Source organism: Theropithecus gelada, chromosome 1 (assembly GCF_003255815.1).
Source record: "Theropithecus gelada isolate Dixy chromosome 1, Tgel_1.0, whole genome shotgun sequence".
In the NCBI taxonomy this organism is placed as follows: domain Eukaryota; kingdom Metazoa; phylum Chordata; class Mammalia; order Primates; family Cercopithecidae; genus Theropithecus; species Theropithecus gelada.
Genome location: NC_037668.1, coordinates 220,003,906 through 220,028,586, shown reverse-complemented (window position 1 = coordinate 220,028,586; position 24,681 = coordinate 220,003,906). Strand labels below are relative to the sequence as shown.

The following is a 24,681-nucleotide window of genomic DNA, read 5'->3' as shown; positions in this document are numbered from 1 at the left end:
GTTCCTGGGGAGTCATTGGTTATTCCCATCCCGTGCATCTTCTCTATCACAGCGGGCGTCTGTGTACAGTCCTGCTCAGCATCTACGCTGTTCTCCTCTATCTTCTCTATCACAATGGGCATCTGTGTACATTCCTGCTCAGTGTCTACGCTGTTCTCCTCTATCTTCTCTATCACAATGGGCGTCTGTGTACATTCCTGCNATTCCTGCTCAGCATCTACGCTGTTCTCCTCTATCTTCTCTATCACATTGGTCTGTGTACATTCCTGCTCAGCGTCTACGCTGTTCTCCTCTATCTTCTCTATCACAGCGGGCGTCTGTGCACATTCCTGCTCAGTGTCTACGCTGTTCTCCTCTATCTTCTCTATCACAGTGGGCGTCTGTGTACATTCCTGCTCAGCGTCTACGCTGTTCTCCTCTATCTTCTCTATCACAGCGGGCGTCTGCGTACATTCTTGTCAGTGTCTATGCGGTTCTCCTTTGGGAACAGCATCTCTGTGTTTGCTGTGTATAACGTCCACCTTTGGATAAAGACTTGGTGTCGTTGTCAGTCAAGATCTCCTGCTGAGCATCCACCCCTGCTGAAGCCAGCAAGTCGGGTGTGCACTTCTTAATTTTGTATCTGATAAGATACTGCAAATGTGTCAAACATTGTCCTGAAGGGAGGGAGTATCCAGTAATCTCTGCTTAGAGGCCTGTAACTGCTCTAACCCCTCGCAGTAAATACTGTTTTCAAAACAAAACAAAACTTAAAATACCTGGTTGGCTGTATACCAAAGTTCCCTGTTTGGTACAGTGAATTGGAAATAATTCCACAAGCAGATTCATTCTTTTGTTTAAGACAGGAACTGTTTAGTGATTCCTTTATTCTTTGTGTATCCAGTGCGAGGTGCTGGAGTGCATTCGTGGAAGAGAAATATCAGGTTCCCTGATCTCGGGGTGTGCTCAGCTCAGTGCCTTCAGAGTGCATGTGATGGGAGCGTAGTAGCAGACGTGGAGCATAGCCTGAGACACAATCCCACAGGAAATTTGGTATTAGGTATAGTGACAGTTAATCTAACTCTAAAAGTGTTAATTATGGATGTAAAGATGGGAACAGTAGGTACTGGGACTGCTAGAGGGGGAAGAGGGGACGGGGGCAAGGGCTGAAAAACTGCCTGTTGGGTGCTAGGCTCACCCCCTGGATGATGGGGTCATGTCTACCCCAAACCTCAGTGTCACACTATATACCCATGTTTGAGCCTGTATATGTACCTCCTGAATCTAAAATAAACGTCAAATAATGAGCACAAATTTAAATTAAAAAGCCCTTTAATGCCCGTTAGTTACTTACAGTCTGTTTAAAGAATAGCCGGTTGCTCTCAGACTTTTCATTTGTTTCATTAATCGCATCTTTTTATTGACTCAGTCTGGTCAAGAAAAATACTCTTAACAGTTTGTATGAAAAAGTAGGTGCCACTATAACATTCTAAGCTTTTGCTGAAAACCGTGACCTTTGATTGTTCATACTGGTAATTTATTTCTCATTTTTATGTTGCAATTACAACATTCAAAGCAGTAGACTAAGATCTAATAATTTAGAAGCACCAGAGGCATTTTTGGGGCAGGATGACAAGCCTTTAATGACTATCTTAGACAGTAAAAAAGCCACTGCAATTGCTGTATGAATATTCATTTAAGAAGCATTCAATGGTAGGGAAGAAGTTGTAAATCTTTTAACATGTAAACTTCCAAAAAGATGAATAACATACTATATACCCTGGTCATTCTTATTGAATGTGTCTTCAGATATTTTCATCAAATTCATTTTACTGCTCTTTTTGCTTGTAAACATAAAATAGTATTTCATTAGTTGAGCTCATTTGAATATTAGAAATAAACAGAGTTCATATTGTGAAATTGCTGACAGCTCTTAAAATCAGTCCTGCACTTTGCCCGGAGGCATTAATCACATTGCTGGTTACATCTGTTCTTGGGAAAGAGAACCTGCCTTGACTGTGAATGGGGGTCCAGTTTGCCCCAAGTTTAGTGCCTGTGATACTCAGCAGATGTTGTCTGGTTCTTTACTGAATATGGCTACCCTGTGATAAGAAGCTTTCGGCTGATTGGGCCTTATTTGTCTTGTTTTCTCTTCCTGGGAAAGCAAAGACTGCTGAACGTAACTGATGTCAGAATGGGCCCGTGTTAGCTATATACTATGTACAGGTCAAGCACATAACTCTTACTAGTAAAAATCAACTTAGAAAGGAGAACTGGATTCAGATCCAAGCAGTTCCATCCTAGCCCACACTCTTAGCCACAATTACAATGGCAAACAAACAAATATTTTTAAGTGTATGCAGTATGATTTAGTGTTGGAAAGATTGTTTAAATTTTTAAATAGGCTTTAAATTTTAGAAAGTATAGATTTACAGCAAAATTGCAAATAGTACAAAGTGTTCCCCTATATATCCTGTACCCAGTTTTCCCTATTGACACCTTATATTAGTATGGTGCATTTTTACAATTAATGAACCAATACTGATATACTGTTAGTAACCAAAGTCCATACTTTATTCAGATTCCCTTGGTTTTTACCCAGCGTCTGTACCCGTATGCCACACAGGATACTACATGATTTTTGTTCCTCATGTTGCTTTAGGCTTCTCTTGGCTGTTAGAGTTTTTCATGCTTTCTTTGTTTTTGATGATCCTTGACCGTTTTGAGGAATATTGGTCAGGTATTTTGTAGAACGTACCTCACGTGGAAAGCAGGTAATCTCTGTCTGAATTTTTTTTTCATGGTTAGAGTGGAGTTCTGGATTTTGGGGAGGAAGACCACAGAGATAAAGTGTCATTTTCCTTACATCCTACCTGGAATATGCTCTGCCAACTTGACTTGTTGATTTTGGCCTCGATCACCTGGCTGAGGTCCCGTTTGTCAGGCTTCGCCACCGCAGAGCTGCTCTTTTTCCCTCCACACTGTCCTCTTCACAGGGAAGTCACCGTGCTCCGCCCGCACTGAAGGATCGGGGAGCCACGTTCCACCTCCTTGAGGGAGGAGTATTTAATATGGAAATTATTTGGAATTCCTCTGAACGGGAGGTTTGTGTTTTATTTATATCAGTATGTATTCATACAAAATTTATTTTATACCTCTAGTTATAAGCCAACACTACTTTATGTTCTTGCCCAAAATATTCTAACTTTTGGCTGCAGGGAACTTTCTCAGTTGATTTCTGTGTGCATTTCACATATCCTTATCATTGTGGAGTTTTTGTGTGTTTTTTTTTTCCTTTAGCACCTTCTCACTTTCTGGCACCACAAGATGCTTCAGGCTTATTTTTTATGTTTCCTGCTCATATCCTAGAAGCAGCCATTTCTTCAATGTGCCCTGTTTTCTTTTACTGGAGAATAGTTTTAGAAAACAAGATTTAGGCACTACTTATGCTTATTGCTAACGAGTTTTCTTTGCTTCTAGGCCCTATGTAAAAGTTTTAACTTTTAAATTTTTTAAGCTGCTTGAGCTGCTACTAAGCAACTATTTCTGTTAAATGTTGTTGACCAAAGGTATTAAATAAATTGTTTTAAATTTGTTTTTCTTTGGGGAAAGAATGTTGTATTGTAGTTACAGCCGAGAATTGCCAAAAATAAAATTTAAAAAGAACAATACTTAGAAGAACATTTCTAAAAACATTTCTTAGAATTGTATAATTGTCTCAGTCAACTTGCTTTTATTATTTTTTCAAAATAATTTTTAATGATTTTATACAAAGCAGTGATTCCCTGGGTGATGATTGTGAAGATTTTGCCTTTTGTGCTTCTCTTTTACAGTGGATATTTCATTTATTTAATTTGGATTAGAATTAGAAATACAAATGGGACAGTAATTGAATTTACCTCTAGGAATCTTGCTTCTTGCTGGACACTTACTATCTTAATTACACAAAGGGAAAAGAGAAGCAGCAGTGTCTGTACCTAGGAGTTATTGTCTAGTAGTTAATAACAAGCACTGTGCAAGCATTGATCAGTCAAAACAGGATATTTAGAAACAACCAGGAGACTATATCAGATGTATTCTGAGCAGATGTCACCCCTGCCCCGGCCTAAAGAACTGCCACAAATCTTTAAAATATTGGCTTATAAATAATATGAAGTGGAAAAAAATTTAAACATGACATCTCAGTGATATTTCTGCAAAGGGAGGTGTTTTTTAATAAAGAAATGACAGTAAAATTGATTTTCACTAGCTTTAAAGACAGTATCATCCTCTGTATGGTAAGATATTACTCTGAGAAACACCCCTTCATCCTTTCAGGTGAGAGGCAGCCTGTTATCACAGGCAGCCAACCACTGTAACAGCTGGTATTGACAGAGGCTCTGAACGCTTTTGGTTAAAAATGAAGCAAAAATCTGAGTTTTCATAGGGCTTCCTAACCTCCTGTTGAGGTATATGTAGGAACCCTTCACCCATTATAATAATCCAGGTATGTGATGTTGTGTTACAGTGACCTGCACGGTCTAGTGAGAGGCATTCGTTGTCAACACAGGGAAACTTACCACAGAAGATAAAATTTAGAAGAAAAGTGAATGGTTATAATATTATTTCAGTGCATGTGTGTGTGTGTATGTGTGTGTGTGTGCATTTGTGTGTCTGTATATATATTTTCCTCCAGCAACATGTCATATGGTCTAGGAATTCCTGGGCGATTTCTGGTTTGGGAGAAGAGGATGTGAACGTACCTCTGAAACTGACAGAATGATGTATTACCTTGTAGGTCACTGGAATAGAGTCCAGATGTGCGTAAGCATTTATGAAAATTTACCTATTGTCACAGAGGCCCTGTGCCACATGAATCCTATGAGACTGTAAAAGGAAGTCTAACCAAAATTGAACTCTATTTCGGGTATAGCTTTTTCTGTGGTTTCATCATGACATTATACCCATTAAAATATTTTTTTGCCCTCATTAAAACTGTTAGGTTATTTAGTGACTTCACAGTCACAAAAGTTTTTTATATTTCCCAGGCAAGCAAAACCTCAGTAGCATAAACTTAGTTTTGTCACTGTCCCGGGGATCACACTTCATATGGGCCAATAAATTTCTAGGAAACTATAAGTATTATGTCACACGTGCAAAAATGTGATGTCTTTTTTGATCCAAACCTTTGCCAGACATTCAAGAGAGGTTAGGATGTAGTGAGAGTTTGTGAAAGGCTGGAGCTCTCAGCAGGCCAAGTGTAGCGTAGCAACTGGCAGTGGTGAAACCTGCCTGCAGGTACAAGAGAGCACAGTATACAGATTGTGGTTACGGTGTTCGTGTGAGAGAATTAATCTTCATTGTACCCGAGGGACCCAGTGTAGTTCTTCAGATACTTCTGTGGAAACTCTTCCTGCAGGAGAAAGACGTAGATCGTTGTGCCATAGAATTTCTGTGACAGTGGAAATGTTCTCTCTTTGTTGTGCAGTGTGGCAGTCAGTAGCCGTTTTCACGTATCAGAGACTTGAAATGCATTGAATATGACTGAGGAATTGGATTTCAAATTTAATTTTAATTATGTTTTAAATTTAAATAGCTACATGTGGTTAGTGACGACCTTTTGGATAGCACAGCTGTGCATGGCTATGTTTGGCATGTCTACTCGTGAGATAACGTCTGTGAAAAACTGTGGCATGCAGCCGGGCGCAGTGGCTCATGCCTGTAATCCCAGCACTTGGGGAGGCCGAAGCGGGCGGATCACGAGGTCAGGAGTTCGAGACCAGCCTGGCCAACATAATGAAACCCCCGTCTCTACTAAAAATACAAAAATTAGCCAGGCGTGATGGCGTGTGCCCGTAGTCCCAGCTACTCGGGAGGCTGAGGCAGGAGAATCACTTGAACCCGGGAGGTGGAGGTTGTGATGAGCCGAGATCACACCACTGCATTCCAGCCTGGGTGACTGGGCGAGACTCCATCTCAAAAAACAAACAAAGAAAAACCCACAAAAACTGTAACATATAAAATGTTCAAAAAAAATGTTTACTTTTCCCTTGAGGAAGTGTGTAGACCCGCATGATACGTTTTTAAAACAACCACCCAGAGGTTAATAAATCTTTTGTTTTAACTTTCCCAATACAGTGCCATTACTCATGTACCTCTTGCGTTTCATAATGGAATGAGGAACTTTTAGAGCTGCAGTTATAGACAGGTACATAAAAACAGCATACCGCTCTTAATTGTGTGCCACCCCAACGTGAGAGAGAACATAATGATCAATTTGTGTCCATTTTGTTCCCCAGCGGTGGCTTAAGTGAGCATGATTTAGGATGTTTTGCTGCTTTTGCCATTTCTGTGTATGTTTGAATAAAAGGGAAAGTTTGAAAGGGGACACAAAGTCAGGGAAGAAAGAAAAGAAGGCCTAGAATTAAAGAGGGAGGAAAAGAAGCGTGAGTACCTGGAGAGCTGCGAGTACCGTAGTAGCCGATTGCAGCTCGGAAGACCTGATTGTAGATTTGCAGGAAACGTGCTGCTGGTGGAGGCCGTCTCTGAGGAAGTAAGAGAGGACCACTAGGGCTGTGTCTAATGTAACCCTAAGGCCTCTCCGTCCCTTCTGCTGATTATGACTAGCAGCTAATTTGGATCGGATTTGTACTATGGGGAAGAAGCCTGGAGAGAAACGTGGGGTGCCAGTGTGACAGTGGTGGCTGAGTGAGTGGCGCTTGCTGTCTCTGTACATCAGGCCAAACCACAAGGCCACGGCTGGGGTTGCCTCTTTTGTCACAGGTACTCAGTCTAGTATCCTGTGTAGTCCAGAGTTTTGTTGAAGGGTACATAAAAGAATCATACAAATAAACATGTTCTGAAGAATGTATTCATCAGTACAGTCTAATTTAAATCTCCAGAGAGTTGGTAATTTTGCTTTTTATGGACAAGTCTTTTCATTGAACGATTTCTATTTCTATTACTATGTTTTAAATGTTAATTTATTCTTCAAATCTCTTCTTCCTTACTTTCACCCCAGAATGTTTTCAGATATGTATATTTCTACCGGTGTGGCTCTCAGGTTGTCTCTAATGTGTCAGAGGCTGTAGTACTGTATTTTCTTAACTGGATGTAATAAACGAGATATGACGATAAATGGGACCTAAGGATATTTCTCATGAGGAATACTTTTGTTTGTCTTAACCTGTTTTATTGGGTTTAACTAGAATATAGAATGAAAAACAATCTTAATATGACTTCTCTGTTTTCTTAGCATATTTTGTTCTTAATTTGGCTCTACTTATTAGAACTCCTCCAAGATTTCCTGTAATCATTACATTAAAAGCCTCCTTTATCAATTGAAATGCATCTTTTGTAACTACATTTATTATTATTTTTTGACTTTACCTTTTCCCTTTTTAAAAGCAATGAATGCATTACTCTTGCCAAGAAAATGGGAAGATCCCAGGAGGACTTATTGCTCTCCTTTTTCCCTGGAGAGAGCTAATCTCAAGTTTACTCTTTGTTTATTAATAATTGGATTGAAATACATTTAGTCTCATATTTACTCTTTTAAAGAATATGTAATCATTACAATCATTACAAATTTTATTTATTTTCCCTCAATCCTTTTAAAGTTACAAGGAAATAATAGTGCATTTTAACATTGATAGATACCATAATTTTGGATTTTATTTTATTGTAGCATTTACATTAACTGCAAATCTTAGCTTTAAAAAAAGCCACACATATGTTAGGCTCATGCCTGTAATTCCAGCACTTTGGGAGGCCGAGGTAGGAAGATCGCTTCGGCCCAGGAGTTCAACACCAGCCTGGGCAACATAGCAAGACGTCATCATTACAGAAGAAAGATAAAAAATGAGCCAGGTTATTTTGGGAGCTGTAAGAGTTAATGGCTGCCCTGCTGGGTTCCGAAGTTGCGTGAGTTCTGTAGCCCCTTTCTTTTTGCCAATTTCTTCAATTAAACCTCTTTTCTTACAAATTAATAAAGTAAATAAATAAAATAAAAATGAGCTGAGCATGATAGCACATGCCTGTGGTTCCACCTGCTTGGGAGGCTGAGGAAGGAGGATCGTTTGAGCTCAGGAATTCAAGGCTACAGTGAGCTATAATAATACCACTGCACTCCAGCCTGGGTGACAGAGTGACACCTTGTTTCAACAACAACAACAAAAACAACAACAAAAGCCACACATAGCCTCTTCTGTATCCAATTGTAAGTGAAAGTTCTTAAAATCTTCAGTGTATTATTTGAAATTTTTTCCATAGTAACAACACTCCAGTGTTTTAAGATGTTTCAGATTGTATCTGTTTTTGTGCAGTGGTTCTCAAACTTCAGGGTGCATCCGAATAACTCATTTATTAAGGCTGGGTGGGACTCAACTGCATTTGAACAAGTTCCCGGCTTTCTGATGCTGCTGGTCTGCGGTCGCACTTCAGGAATGACTGTGTTGTCATATTTGATTGTTACAAGAACCCAGTGAGATCTTGGGCAGATACAGATAAGGAAAATAAGGCTCAAAGACATTCGTGATTTTTTTCCAGCAACACATCATGAATTAATGGTTGAACAGATAGCAGAACTCATGAAGAACTTTCTGGTTTTCTCCTGCTCATGGCGAGAGTTCAGTTCCCAAACGACGTCTCTCTGATTTCAAGTGTGTTTGATCTTTTTGTCTTATTCTTTTCAGAGCTATTCATATGTTTGGATACACACCCCTAATATTCGCATTTATTTATAATATATGCTTAAAATTTTCTTGTCTTTCAGTTATGTGACTAATTTTTGTGCCTAGAGATGTTCTCAAAATGCAGTGTCTTTCTGTAGAAACAAAACCTTACATAACTTGTTAAGGCCACCCAAGGTTAATCATGAGGAAAAATGTTGAGTTTTTTTACCCACTAGCCTAGTCTTCTGGCATTTTTCACTCTAGCTTGTGGTGATGGTTCTAGGCAGGACCATTATTTGTGGTTCTAACAAATGAGGAATGATCCAAGACAAAGAATCTCAAAACCACGTCGCCAGACCCTAGCAGAAGGGCCCTGTACTGATTTCAAGGATGTTTTTATGTTTTGCTGCTTCCATGGAGAACTGATAGTTGGTTTTTAGTTGGTACCAAAGCACTGAAACTCCTGCGTGTAAGACAGTGACACACAGGATGAACCGCGAGGTCCGTTTTCTCCGCCTCCCCCCTCAGTTTCTCTCTGAACTGAAACTCCTGCGTGTAAGACAGTGACACACAGGATGAACCGCAAGGTCCGTTTTCTCCGCCTCCCCCCTCAGTTTCTCTCTGAACTGAAACTCCTGCGTGTAAGACAGTGACACACAGGATGAACCGCGAGGTCCGTTTTCTCTGTCTCCCCCTCAGTTTCTCTCTGAATTACCTTCGGGTATTCAGTATGTGGAGCGTGTGGATAGTGTCTTGAACCCAGTGTCAGCCAGCCATCAGGATTTACCTGTTGAATATTGCGTGGTAAGCTTTGCTAGTATAGTGAGGAAATGCTGTATGCTTTTCTGATACTGGCTTTTCTAGTTCCTACTTCTCATTTTCTCTTGCTTTCCTTCTTCTGTTCTACTTTGATTTGGGGGCTCCTGAAATACCTTAATCCAAAATAGAAATAGGGAGGGAAAAAATAGTAGCTGGAGAACAAGTTAAAAGTCTTGACCTCGACTGTCTTCTCTTATTTAGTATAGTGTTGGCTTTTTGTGTGTGAGCTGGGGAGGGGGACAAAGAAAATCATGATTTTTCAAAAAATTTAGTCTCATTGAGGAGTAATTTAAATCAGTGTGCTTCAGCGGCTCCCCCACTTCCTATGCTTCCTTTCTTTTTTCTTTTTTTTGAGACAGAGTCTCACTCTGTCACCAGGCTGGAGTACAGTGGTATTATGTCAGCCCACTGCAACCCCCGCCTACCGGGTTCAAGTGATTCTCCTGCCTCAGCCTCCCGAGTAGCTGGGACTACAGGTGCCTGCCACCACGCCCGGCTAATTTTTGTATTCTTAATAGAGGTGGGGTTTCACCATATTGGCCAGACTGGTCTTGAACTCCTCACCTTGTGGTCTGCCCTCCTTGGACTCCCAGAGTGTTGGGATTACAGGTGTGAGCCACTGCGCCTGGCCTCCTATGCTTTCTAATGCTGAAATAAAACTCTCAGTATACGCTACGGTCTGTGTGTGGTGCTTTATATGCACTATTTTACTTAATCCTTTGTTAAGCGGTATTATTTTGAGGAAACAGATGGAGAGCGATTATGTAACATGGCCAAGGTCTGACACTTAGTAAGTAATAGACTTGGGTCTTAAATACTAGTCTTTTGGACTTTGGCATTTAGGGATGACTAGCCTGTATTACCTTTCCTTTGATCCTTCCTCAGGTAGGAGGTGAATTTAATAATTTGGATTTCTTGAAATAAATTAGACTCCACAAAGACAGAATCCTGACTTTAAAACTGGGCTCCGTATTTCCCCTTGTTTGTTACTGTGCCAGTTCCCTTAAACATGTGCTTGAAAAGAGAAATTTACATGCTGCTTTTAGAGACGCATGTGTCTCCTAAGCACATACAACTGACAGTATTTTGCCTTTGCTGTGCTTGGAAGTTTTTATTTTAGTTATTTGGGCTTTAAAAGCAGCATATGATGGAGTTTCAATTTGTCTTAAAACCACAGAGTGCTACCATGATACGTACATCAATAAACTGTAGAGTGTCTCTTTCTTTATTTTGCCCATGGAGATGTCTGACAGCTTTCAGAAAAAAAGGCAGCCACCTAAGTGACTAATATCACCCATTTGGAGGGAGATAGTTGAGAATTTCTCCCAGAGTATATCCATTAAAAATCACTTCGTTAGCCTCTCCTGTGTCTTTAAAAGCTTTTCATCTTTCCTATTTTGTCTTACATGTCCCTTCTTGTTACAGGAGTATGTATTTTAATAACAAATTTAATACAGTATTCAGTCTTACAACCAGTTAATGTTAGCTGTATAGCAAAAACAAACATGTGCATCCAGTCAGTCATGCTCCAATATGGAATAGCCGTTACCCACGCTTGCGTTGTTCCCTTGCTCCCCGAGTAGCTTTGAGAAATGTCATTCCTGTGAGTCTCAGCTTCCTTACTCTAAAAAGCTGATGATAGCATCTCTTTAGATATTTGTACGAGTTGGGTGAAATAGTGTACATTGTAGAAGAAACCACACCATAGTGGGGTGGGAGGGAGGACATGGCAGTGAGGTGCCTTTCTCTTTAAGAACTTAGAAGTTTGCCTTCTGGAAAACAGTTACAAAATCGAAACCCCATGGCCAGTTCATGCTTCAACAGCACATATACTAGAAAATTAGAATGAGACAGAGAAGATTAGAATGGCTCCTGAACAAGGGTGACATGCAAATTTGTGAAATACTTCATATTTTAACATAAATAAACACAATGGCTAAAGAAACATACAGTTTTTTTTTGTTTTGTTTTGTTTTTTTTGAGACAGGGTCGCGCTCTGTCACCCAGGCTGGAGTGCAGTGGCGCGATCTTGGCTCACTGCAGCTTTTGCCCCACAGGCTCCAGTGATCCTCCTCACTAGCCTCCCGAGTAGCTGGGACCACAAATGTGCACGACCATGCCTGGCTCTTTTCTGTGTTTTTAGTAGAGATGGGGTCTCAGCATGTTGCCCAGGCTGGTCTCAAACTCCTGAGTTCAAGCCATCCACCCACCTCGGCCTCCCAAAGTGTTGGGATTACAAGCGTGAGCCACCACGCCTGGCCACAGACCTCTTAAAGAAACACATTATGGGCAGGCTTATCATCGAGCACTTAACATAGATATTTGAAAAAAAAAATGTCAACCACAAATGTTAGTAACTTGTAGCACTTTTAAAAAGCAAACTTATTACAAAGCTTCTGTTTGGGATGACAAAAATCTTTTGGAAATAGTGGTAGTGGTTACACAACGTTTTGAATTTAATGCCATTGAAGTGTACACTTAGAATGGTTAAAGTGAAAATTTTATGTTATATGAATTTTTTTTTTTTTTAAAGTCAGTAAAGTGAATATTCGCAGGGCTCCATTAGGCATGATTTAGGCCAGAGAAAGCTAGAACTAGGACCATACTGCACAGATCCTGTGGCAAGGAGATCCTCTTTTCAGAGTCCAGTCTGGATTCTGATCGCTCACGTTCGCTGCTGTATTTCTAGCTCTAGGCCAGGACGTGCTGGATGAATGAATAGTCTGTTGTGCTTCACGGTTTTATGCAACTTGTTGCTCTTGCTGTGGTGGCAGACACAACAATATTCTGATTATAGTTTGACTTCCTATGCAGGGAGAAAACATGAAGGTCAGAGGCTCAGTGTCCGGTCCTTTCACCCATTCTTTTTTTTATTGTAAATTAATAAATCGATATTTATTATACATTCTTAAAAATCCCCAAACAAGTTCAAACTTTACAACTTGACACCAAGAGGTCTACTAGATACTTTTTATCAAGACCACCCTCAGTGCATGTGAGGAATGTGAACCACCAAGGCTCCTGAGACCACAATGAAGAGAGCTGTTCTCAGGGGGACTTGCTATTAATATTTTCATCAACAAGTGCTCACATGAAACGAGTGCTTCGAAATGGGTTTCTTGTACTTCACATCGTCATTATCTCCAAGGAATGGGTTCCATTACTGTGGGGTTGGTTGTTTGCTTGTTTGTTTAATTCATAGTTTCCTATTCAAACAATGACTTGTCAATCACATTTGTTTCAAAAAAGATGAATAAAAATTTACTGGTCTCTTTAGGGCTGCAGTCTTGCTTAGAAATGAACTGAATCTGGAAATGTTTTAATTAAGAAATGTAAAAGTTTCAAAGCTTGTAGTTTTAAGATGTACTTGTTTTTTCACAGTGGAGCTACTGAAAAATCCCTCAGCTACTTTGCTTTACCATTGTATTTTCTGCAATGATCCTCTCGAGCATTTTAAAAGAAAAAAAAAATTGGTCCAAATTAGTTTTAAAAATTATTCCTTGTGTTCTGTTCTCTTCATGTCTATGTCTTGTGTTTCTTTGCCTGAACACAGTACATAAGAACCTCACAGTTTTCTCAGAGTGCTTTTGAGTCCTCATTTGATACCTTTTCCACTCTTCATTCCCATTTGTTTCTCCTTTCTTTTTTTTGTTCGAGATGGAGTCTCGCTCTGTCGCCCAGGCGGGAGTGCAGTGGCGCAATCTCAGCTCACTGTACCCTCCACCTCCTGGGTTCATGTCATTCTCCTGCCTCAACCTCCTGAGTAGCTGGGACTACAGGCACCCGCCACCACGCCCGGCTAATTTTTTGTATTTTTGGTAGAGATGGGGTTTCACCATGTTAGCCAGGATGGTCTCGATCTCCTGACCTCGTGATCCACCCGCCTCGGCCTCCCAAAGTGCTGGGATCACAGGCGTGAGCCACCTTGTTTCTCTTTTCTTCAACGCAGATCTTCTGACCAGAGCTGTGGAACTGGGGTCGGAGTTGAGCTCGATCACCCACCTATTTAGCGCGTCACACCTACTTTGTATGTGTGTAGCAGACGTTTCTTCTGTGTTTCCTCATTTTACGTTTCTTCAGTCACAATAGAAGTTCCGTGAGACCTCTTGCATAATGACTCTAAGGGGCTTTAGAACCGTTCTCCTGTGAGGTAACCATGCCTGTGATGTGGAGAGAGTGTGAGACTGGGAAGCAGAAGACCGGAATTTCATACGGCCTTTCCCACCACTCAGCTGAGGAGCCGCTGTTGCGAACCTCCTGCCCTGGTGGGATTATGGTACGTATTCAGAGGGGTCTTTTGGAGAGGAGAAGCACTGTCGACACGGACGGTGCTGGACTCTCAGAGGCCGAGTTTTCATTGTCTCTTGGTTTTGGGGCTGGTATGAAATGAACTTGGTCTTCTTCTGAAGCCTTTCAGAAAGTTAGCAATTAAGAATTTTAAATTCTGTTTTTTAAACTCACCCACCATGCTGTTCTCTAGTTTCAGAGTACTTGTACGTGGCAGGAGACTGTGAGGACAGGTTGTGAGAGACTTTGAAATGATAAAAAAAAAAAAACAAAAAACCACAAAACCAAAACTCTGTCTAGCTCAACCATCACATTAGCTCTGCCTCTCACTGTCTCTGAGCTGTACTAGAATTGTGCATGCTATAAAAAATAGACCGTAAAGCACCTGGTTCTGGTCCATACAATGCCAGTTGTGTTTGGAGAATGCAATAGATTATGGTCCTATGCGTATTGACTAGTTTTGCAAATTTTACATCTTGCTGGCATTTCTGAAGCTTATCTATTTGTTTCTTCTCTGAATTCTTTTCAAAATCAGACTTAGCATCTTACTGATTCCCTAATTAGTGAGTTAAATCTTTCATATGTGTTTATTAATTTTGAGAATCATTATTTTACTTTACAAAAAATTATTTCTTAACAATACAGTAAAAGAAACCCCCACAATTCTGGGAATTCTGGGAATGATTTGTGTTATTTTGAGCAAAGTACTGAGCTCTGGTTTTCCTCATTTAAAAAAAATAGTGAGGTTTGGCTGGGCACAGTGGCTCATGCCGGTAATCCCAGCACTTTGGGAGGCCAAGGTGGGTGGATCATGAGTTCAAGAGATCGAGACCATCCTGGCCAACATGGTGAAACCCCGTATCTACTTAAAAAAAAAACTACAAAAATAAGCTGGGCGTGGTGGCACACACCTGTAATCCTAGCTACTCAGGAGGCTGAGGCAGGAGAATCGCTTGAACCCGGGAGGCGGAGGTTGCAGTGAGCTGAGATTGCGCCACAGCACTCCAGCCTGGGTGACAGAGTGAGACTCTGTCTCAGGAAAAAAAATAATAATAATAAAATAAAAAATAGTGAGGTTTGACCGAGACAAACCTCTAGTCTGTGATTCTATGGTTTTATGATTCTATGATTCTACAATTTAATATTCTCTAAGCCCAAGGTCCACGGTCCTATGTTTGTTAATATTTAGGTGAAATGGCATAAAATCAAGGAACTAAAGTATCTTATGTATGTAAAAATTGCATAAGTTCTTTTTGGTATTTGTAGCACACATGTGCACATAAATTATTATTATACAAGATACTTTGGTGTTTGTAATTCTTAAAAAGGAATTGCCAACATGGCAAAACCCTGTCTCTATTGAAAGTACAAAAATTGGCGCCCATAATCCCAGCTACTCAGGAGGATGAGGCAGGAGCATCACTTAAACCCGGGAGGCGGAGGTTGCAGTGAGCCGAGATTGCGCCATTGCACTCCAGCCTGGGGGATAGAGCGAGACTCTGTCTCCAAAAAGAAAAAAAGGAATTATATTGCTTGAATTGCTATTGACAGTTTTCAGTAGTGAGGAAAAGAAGGGTGAGCATTCTCCAGGCAACTTTTTAGATAAGAAGAAAAATTTATTTGCCTTTAAAAATTCTTGGTGTATAACACCATTAGTGCTTATAGAAAATGATGGCTGTTATTGAAGTCTGTGACTTTTTAAAACCATTATTAAATTCAAAAAGCATTTCTAAAACATCCAGCCTTGCAGAGCATTGCATTAGGAAAGGTAAGAAACAAATGGAAACTTTTATCCCTGTTGTTTGGGTAGTCACTAGTAAGCATTAATATGGTAGTATGTCTGAGTGACCCCGGGCTACCATAACAAAACACTGCAGACTGGAAGACTGGGTGGCTTAAAAAACAGAAATCTATTTTCTCACAGTTGTCGAGACTAGAAACCTAAGACAAGGTTCTGGCCCACTAGGTTTCTGGTGAGGACTTTCTTCCCGGCCTGCAGATGGTGCCTCCTTGCTGAGTCCTCACGTGGCCCTTCCTCATGCAAGCACACAGGGAGGAAGGGAGGAGTCAGTGAGCTCTCTGGTCTCTACCTCTCAGGACACTAATCCTATTGTATCAGGTCCCCACCCTTATGGCCTCATTTAACCTTAATTACTGTCTGAGAAGCCCCTTCTCCAAATAGATCCGGAGGGTTAGGGCTGCAACATAAGAATTTTGGGAGGACACAAACATTTAGTCCATAATCTGTGATACTGTTGGAAGCAAGAAGCCACACATCCAAGGTACAGATTGAGGATGGCAAGGAGTAGTCTCCCCAGAGGAGGCCTGGTCGTTGTTGAAGACAGCCAAGAGTTGGTGAGTTTGATGCCAATCTGGGTGCTTCTATAATTAGAAGATACTAATTATACTGACCCATTACTATTTATCTGTTCTAATCTTTCAGTGGTTACAAGGTTTTCCCGATAGGAAAAAAGGGCAATATACTTGCTTTTCTTTCTTTTTGGATTTTAAGCCTGGGACCTCTTTGGGTCATGATATATATATATATTTAGATTCTGTCAGCCTGTGTAACAATATCCCAGAAAGGACTAGTGTTTTATGTTCTTTTAACTCTTGGTTTTTCTGCCTAACCGCCTTTACTGGTTTGGTGCTCTTGGGAATACTGCCTCTTAGGGAAAAATAAAACCTGATCTTTTGTGGATCTTGGAGTGGCTTAGTTAGTTTAATATAATCTAGTGTGTGGAAAGGTGGAGTTATTTTAAGTCCTTTGGCTTTACTTCCATGCCTAATGCCTTTTCTCATCATTTATTAAAGCGCTTTGACTTTGATATGTATCACGTTAGCACCTTGTAAATCCTTTTAGTAATACCTTTCTATGATGAAGGTGTAAACACCGCTGTTTCTACCGCATGTACTTCTCCCTCCGTGTCATTTTTATGGGACTTTAAACCTGCTAATGTTCCAGATTATTAATTTAAAACAGCCAGCCACATAGTAGAAGCTTCTTTCTCATCTGTGATGTCCTGACCTCATTTTACCTGTTTCCTTTTCAAATTCAGTTTGGAAATCTCAATTTTCATAATCTTTTGAGCTACTACTTCACTTCCCTGATGTATACAATTTAGCAGCCTTATTATTTTCAAGACTTTATACCAGGAGCACACATGAAATAATTACTTTTTTTGTTTTTTGGCTGCTGGACATACTCCCCTAGCTAGTCAGGATTTTTATTTAATTATCTTTCTTCATCTTGTAGGAAATGGAATTCCTATTTGCATTTTCCCTGATTTCTCACCTTGCTGCTTCTTAGCCTCGTTCTGACAATGTTTAAGGGATTTAGCTTGGACGTTGTTGGGTTTTTGTATCTCTTATGCCAACCTTCTTATATTTAGCTACATGGTTAGAGCTGCCCAATTAAATGGCATCCAGTAAACTGTGTTAGGGCTTGTGCTTGAAAATGCTTTGAAGACTCAGTTGATGTTTTCTCAAGTTATTCCTCAAGTTTGTAAGTTAGTCTAATTGAAAAGTATTGTCTGGAAAACTGCCTCGTTTACATGCAGATTTCATTGATTGCCCTGGGCTTGTACAGACTTTGCAATCCTTTTGTTGATGGAGTTTCTCTTGTATGAAACACTTTAGCTACCTGTCCTTGGTTCTGGACTCTAGCTTTCAAAAAGCAACATAGACAATTTAAAGGGGCCTTAGATAAAAGCCAAAAATATATTTAGAAGATAAAGTTAAAGGAGCTACAATTATTTAATCTGCTAAACATAAGGGTGTAGAGAAATTTAGCAATGTGGTAACTGTGTCTTCTCTGTATTAAGTATGTGCTCATTTGTACTTAGGGGCTCACTTCGTGTCTTCTCAGCCAGATCTGGAAAACCTGGTGTTGTGCTTTTGCTTCAGTATCATTAGGAAGGATTTAGGCTTGACCAATGGAAGAGATGTTGAACCCTGGAATGAGTGTCTGGGGAGGAAAGGCATTGTGGGAATGACCTCTTGAGTCTCACTTCCTAGATAAGATGGATTATGGGTAATGAAGGTGAAAGTTTTAAGGTGTCTTCCAGATACAGGATTCTCCTCTGATTGCTGTCATCAGTTTTATTTTTCTAATTGTGACTCAATGCGCTTTATGTGGTGGGAGAACAACAAGGTGCATGTAACTGTTTCATAAATGTATTTCTTGACTAAGGCTGGTGAACAGGCCCAGGTAGGCTGTCATGTGGGGTACTGGAAAGAGCACTGGACTGGGAGTCATATGTCTAGGTGAGAACCCAGCTTTGCATGTAAGTGGCTACCCGACCCTGAGCCTGTTATGGTATCACTTCAGTCTTCAGTTGTCCCTTTTTACTGAGTGGGAGATTGGTCAGAATAATTCTCAGGTCCCCTCTGGATCAGTTCTATGTGTGACAGTGGGAGTGAGGTTATAATTATCAAGGAGGAAGAGGTGATACACAAGCCGAGAGATGTGAAGAATAAGTGGAGTGAAGGCAGAGGTAATAGGAGAAAGGGGAAGGAAGGGAGACGGTGAGGAGGGTTTTTCGATGGGAATTGATAAGAGTGTTTGTGGCTACCAGGAATGGAGTTTTAAAAGTTTTAAAAGTTGATCTTTTTCTCTCTCTCTTTAATATGCTGGATTTCAGTTGTGATGAGAACAACAGCGATAAGTTTTCACTCAGTCTCTCTTTTTAAAAATTAGATTAATTTGGCAGAATTTAAGATGGTTAACTCAATTTTCTCTTTCTGTTTCTTGTATAAGTAGGTTACAATAGTACTCTTTCTTTGAAGATTTCAAATAATTCTTTTTATTATTAAAAATGCCCCCCTGTGAAATAAGCAAAGGTAATTATCTCTACCTCATCATTGGGGAAATGAAGGTACAATGTGATTAAACAATTTATTTGGGAATCCAGTATGCTGGTGTTAGAATTCATTTTTCAAATCTCTCTACTTGGCTTCTCTGCTTTAAGTTGTGTCTGTGTATCTGGAGGATCTGTTAGCCCACTGGTGCTTGGCACAACGGGTTGTAGAAGCACTAATATGTCTCAGAGATGGACATCATTCATCCTCGTGAACTCATCTTAAGGACTAGATCCCCAAAGCAGACCCCACATGTCTGTTTCATAATTCAGTAACTGAATTTTCTTATAAATAAAACCATACAAGTTAAGAAAAATCACATACCTATGGGGTGTTCTGACATGTCCTGTGTTTTTGTGTAGAGGAGATCTTCAGTTCCACAAAGTGTGAATCATGAAATGATAGAATTTATAATATTTTCTTGGAATTTCTCGAGTCCTGTAGATGTCAGACAGGATGTCAGAGGTACTGCCATTACTGAATAGTCTCAGCTCTGGGGAGTGGAGAGGATGTCAGCTGACAGCCTGAAATACTTGGCATTAATTTTGTAAGCACACAGATTCCTTACATCACAGCCGAGGATAATGTCAAGGATACCTCTTATTTCTACTGGAGCTGACACTAGCGCATCTGTTTGAAGGTCGGATGGAGGGAGAGTACAGGAAAACCTTTGTCCCTCAGTGCAATCATTTGTATTACAGATTTTTAAAATATACTCTAGGTGAGACATTGATTTGCCTTGCTCTCTTGAGACACTGCTTTGCATGGCCATTTCTCTCAGTGGAGTGAAACCTCTGTTCACAAGAGCACTTGTTTAGACATCACGGAGGCCCGTGGTTCCTACCGCTTCTCAAGGATGGGAATGCATGTGGAGAGATGGATGATAGTAATTTTCGTAGTTAAGTGATCACTTTATCTCTAGGAAACAAATAGAACCCATATGATGTACATATTATAGCAGAATATATTCCTTGCCTGATATTTTGTTGCTTTTAAAGCACATCACATCTCTTTATGGCTCGTTACATCTCATTCTCTGTTTATGTCAGTTCTGGGGAGTGTTTATAAAGGGAGGCATCTCTTGCTGGAAACTAGTTATAGTGATTACCCATTCTCTTCTGCCCTCCTGAGTTTTTGTGTTTTTTTTTTTTTTTTTGGAGATGGAGTCTCGCTCTGTGGCCCAGGCTGGAGTGCGGTGGTGCAATCTTGGCTCACTGCAAGCTCTGCCTACCAGGTTCAAGCAATTCTCCTGCCTTAGCCTCTCGAGTAGCTGGGACTACAGGTGCCTGCCACCACGCCCAGCTAATTTTTTTTCGTATTTTTAGTAGAGACGGGGTTTCACCATGTTAGCCAGGATGGTCTTGATCTCTTGACCTCGTGATCCACCTGCCTCAGCCTCTAAAGTGCTGGGATTACAGGCATGAGCCACCACACCTGGCCTAACCGTCCTGAGTTTTAAAATCAGGTGGCAAACATTTGCATCAGTCTCCAAAATCAAATCTTCATGACCTTGAGTGGAAGGTATAAGATAGAATAAGTAGTTTATACATGTATGTATGGGTACGTGTGTGTGTACATATATGTACCAATACATACACACACACACACACACACAGACACACACATATAGAGATTGTTTTCTAATATACATATATGTATATATGTTTTCTAATATATGTGTATATATATTTTTTCTACTGTATGTAGATACATATTTTCTAATATATCTATATTAGAAATCTGTTTTCTTTGTTTTTTTGTTTTTTTGTGTTTTTCAGACAGGGTCACCCAGGCTGGGTGCAGTAGCACAATCACGACTCACTGCAACCTCAACCTCCAGGGGTCAAGTGATCCTCCCACCTTAGCCTCCGGACTACCTAGGACTACAGGCATGCACCACCACACCCAGCTAATTTTTTTTTTTTTTTTGGAGATGGGATCTTGCTATGTTGCCCAGGCTGGTCCTGAACTCTTTGGCTCAAGTGATCCTCCCACCTTGACCTCCCAAAGTACTGGGGTTATTGGCATGAGCCACCATGCCTGGCCTCATGTTTCCTTTTAACTGAGTACTTAATTCACGCCTTTTCCTCTTTTGGCTGCTACTCTGATACCAAGTAGGTTCCCACCTTTGAAGAACATTGCATCTGACCAGACGGAGGGCCAGTGTGAACATGGGCCCCAGACCAGAGCTTTTGGAATAACAAGGAACAGCAAAAACTAATATTTCCCTTCACTTAGAAAGAGACTGTGGATGGGAGGGTCCAAATCTCCACTCTCCACACATGGAAAGCACAGAGCTCAGTGCCAACATGGAAACCAGAATTTATCAGGAATGAAAGGTAGCATAACCCCTCATATTCTCAAGGTTAAGATGTGTTTTGAGAGATGCGTATCTGACCATCTTCTAGGAGAAGTGGCCTCACTCCAGCACTTTTAAAAGATGATTTTCTTTCTATTGCATTTCCCAAAGGGGTATTAAAGCTACTAAAAGAGATCTGAGGAATCAGAATAAATCAGCTGTCTCATAAGAAACATTCCTGGATGATGATTTTTGGTTGCTGAGATTATTCAGCACGTTACTTCCGAGTGGCAAAATTGAGGGCAATCTGAGAATATAGAATTCAGTGGTGGCAACATTTGCTGACAGATTTATATGTAGGACACGCATACATACAACCCCCATTTTTTCAGTGTATTTGTCAAGAGATCAAGACCCCTCATCACCAAAATAAGTTATTTTGTGCATTACAGTGAAGAGGACAACAGAAGGAAAGACAGTTTCTTGGAGGGCAAATGAAAGGCCTTTTGCGAAGGTTCATATCACTCTGGAGTGGAAGGACTGGAGCCTAGTGCCTTGTGGCTTTCGTTCACTTGACCTCTCAAGCTGTTTCTTCTACTTGTTCTGCTGGCTGCTTCTCCTCCTCCTCTTCCTCTTGGGAATAGAGGTTTGAGTATTTCTGCATAGGTTCCTGCGTGGCCTTGAACTGGTTTATATAGTCTAAGCCCTTGAATCCTCCATCCTACAATGGAAGCAGGAAAAGGTTGACTTGAACTGTTCCCTACAGGGGCCTCTGGCCATTCCCCTAAGGCCTGAGTAGTTTCAGTTAATGTATCCATTTGGCAGTATCAATCCGTGCTCCTCACAGGGATCCTGCAGTCATCAGCCACCAGCTCTGCGTTGATTGGAGTCTAATGGGTTTTTTTCTTTGCTTACAGATATGATTCAGTCTTTCCCTTCTGGCTAGCAGTAGAACATGGTTACAGGCCGGCACTTAGACCTCACAGAAGCAGCAGTGGCAGCTCAGTTTTATTAAAGACAAAGAAATTTCTGTTTATTGGAACTCGCTCACTTTTGGGATCTTCAAATTAAGAAAAAAAGGTCTGCTTGCTGAGGAGGCTGTAATGAGAGAGATGGAGTGGATCTGCCTATTAATATTCTGTAGCCATACATGCACTTGTCCATTCATTCATTTGCTTATTTCAGTAAATATTGATTGAGCAGGTATGATGTGGCAAGCGCGAAAATACTTCCACAAAGCAAGTAACTCCAGTGGAGCCTCTCCCACTTCAGTGGTATTTTTGGCTTATGCTCTGTCTACAGCATTTCTTAACTGTATGTAAATGACTCCCGGTCTAGGAGATTTACAATGGTGTTGTGTGGTATTGTTCCTCAGTTCATTCAAGTTCAGTCTTTCATCTTCTTTTCAGAGTAGCTCCAACCATCTTTTGGGACTTTACCTTCATCTTGAATTGTCCAGTTCTTGAAGGTGACGGGTGCCACCTGCTTGATTCCGGAAGGACCATCTCTGATCCCTGGCATTGTTCATTCAAGTGACTGGCAGTGGAACACCCAGCCCAGGTTTACAGCTGCGATCCTATGGGAAAGCTCCCTCCTCCTGCCATTTCACCTTTGGAACTGTTGTTACACTCTGGAAGATTTTCCAATAACTACATCTAATTAGAAGGATGAATAAATTACCGAAGCAAGTTAAATTACCTTGTGTGTCACAACAATAATTAACATTCAAATAGGAAACCGCTGCCATTTTTATAAACATCACTAAATGGAGGCAGCACCCTTTTTGAAAGCAGGAAGCAGGAGAGTACCCCTCCCTAAGCCTGCTGTGAGGGTGGTCTGGGAGAGTTGCTGGGTGAAATGTTGAGAACGTCTGTCTGGTTGAGATTGATGTCATTGGAGAAATTCTTTAATTGCTCTACTTAATACCTAAATGCTTCGAAGTAGCAAGTTTTCTATGTACTAATCATTAACCACTCTGTCCTTGTAGCTCTACGTATTTTGCTTATCTCTTCCATCTTTCTAGAAGGAATGGAAATTGATCTGGTCACAAGACGTACATTTTTGGACTAGGCTTTACTTAGAAAGCAGCTCACAGCCTTTTTAGACCCCACGTTTCAACAGTTCCATGCTCATTCCTTGCTCATTCAATGTACCTACCTTTGTTCTTCTTTGTTCTTCTTCTTAAACATTTTCTGTCCTGAAAATGTTTATTCTTCTCCATGATGTTACTTCGGTGTGGTCTCTTGATTTCATGTTTGTGCTTTTTTGCTTTTCTGTAGAGTGGAATGGGATTATCAATAGCTTTTATTTATTCAGTAGACTCTGCCATGTCTAGAATTTATTCAGACAATTGAAAGGGTAACTCTGTGCAACTCTGGCTTAAATAATAATGAGTTGTTGGGGGTTTTGTTTTGTTCTCCTTTTTTTTTTTTTTTTTCCTTTGAGATGGAATCTCGCTCTGTCCCCCAGGCTGGAGTGCAGTGGCGCGATCTCAGCTCACTGCAAGCTCCACCTCCCAGGTTCATGCCATTCTCCTGCCTCAGCCTCCTGAGTAGCTGGGACTACAGGCACACGCCACCACTCCCGGCTAATTTTTTGTATTTTTAGTAGAAACGGGGTTTTGCCATGTTAGCCAGGATAGTCTTGATCTCCTGACCTCGTGATGCGCCTGCCTCGGCCTCCCAAAGTGCTGGGATTACAGGCGTAAGGCACCGCGCCCGGCCAGTTTTGTTCTCCTTTTAAACTTACAAATTCTTAAATGATGTTTGGATTGTAATTGATGGCATGTAATTTAAGAAGACAGCATTGAAGTTGTAAATTTGCTCATAATCGAGAGATTGTCCCTAACATACTCCTACATGTTTCTACTGAAGAGAACAGTATATTAGCAGAGTGTATTAAGGTTTTCATCACCTCATTTCTTAATATTATGAATAGATGACTCTTGTGTTTTGAAAAGATTTAACCAAGTCGTGAATAAAATCATAGATCTTTATACCCTCAAGGCCAAATATAAATCACAGTGGTTCCTGTAATATCCAAATAGCAGGCCTAAAAAAAAATTTAAAGTTTCTTTTCCTTTTGCTTTATATTTCACCAATTTGGGTTAAAGTCTATAGTTTGGGGATTCATACATTATGTTTGTATGTTATGTATGCATTCTTTTAGCTCAGGAGTGGCTAACCTCACCCTCTAAGGGGAAGAGCCAATATTACCAGTGCCATTAACAAAAGGCCAATACAGGCTGGTGTGGTTGATGGCTCACATCTGTAATCCAAACACTTTGGGAGGCCAAGCTGAGCAGGTTGCTTGAGCTCAGGAGTTTCAGACCAGCCTGGACAACATGGCAAAAGCCTGTCTCTGCAAAAAACACAGTAATTTGCCAGGCATGGTGGCACGCACCTGTAGGCCCAGCTGCTCAGGAGGCTGTGGTAGGAGACTTGCCTGAGCCCGGGAAGTCAAGGCTGCAGGGAGTTGTGGTCTTGTGCCACTACGTTCCAGTCTGGGTGACAGCAAGACCTTGTTTCAAAACAAACAAACGAAAGCCTTTATCAGCACTAATCTCATTGCTTTGAATATGTTTTCTTGTTGCTGAGGGTCAGACCATGTGTTTTCCAATGTTTTCAAGCATCAAATGTTACTTTTTTGTTACAATATCAGTTCAGTTAGAAATATTGTTTTGCGTTTTAATGTTTATCCCTTTCTGCCAAGGGCTCTGAAGAGCCAACTATAGTCCTTAAGAACTGGACAGTGGTGAATGGATATGGGAATGGCCTGGATCCACTG

The 24,681-nt window shown here is 40.7% G+C and overlaps 1 protein-coding gene and 1 non-coding gene across 3 annotated transcripts in view; both read left to right on the top strand.

Moving 5' to 3' along the window:
- The window catches only part of SMYD3 (SET and MYND domain containing 3), a 743,226-nt gene that overhangs the window by 292,172 nt on the left and 426,373 nt on the right, over positions 1-24,681 (top strand). The window lies entirely within an intron of this gene.
- Positions 11,262-11,366, top strand: LOC112615498. Its single transcript, XR_003117386.1, has one exon. It is a non-coding gene; the product is annotated as a U6 spliceosomal RNA (small nuclear RNA).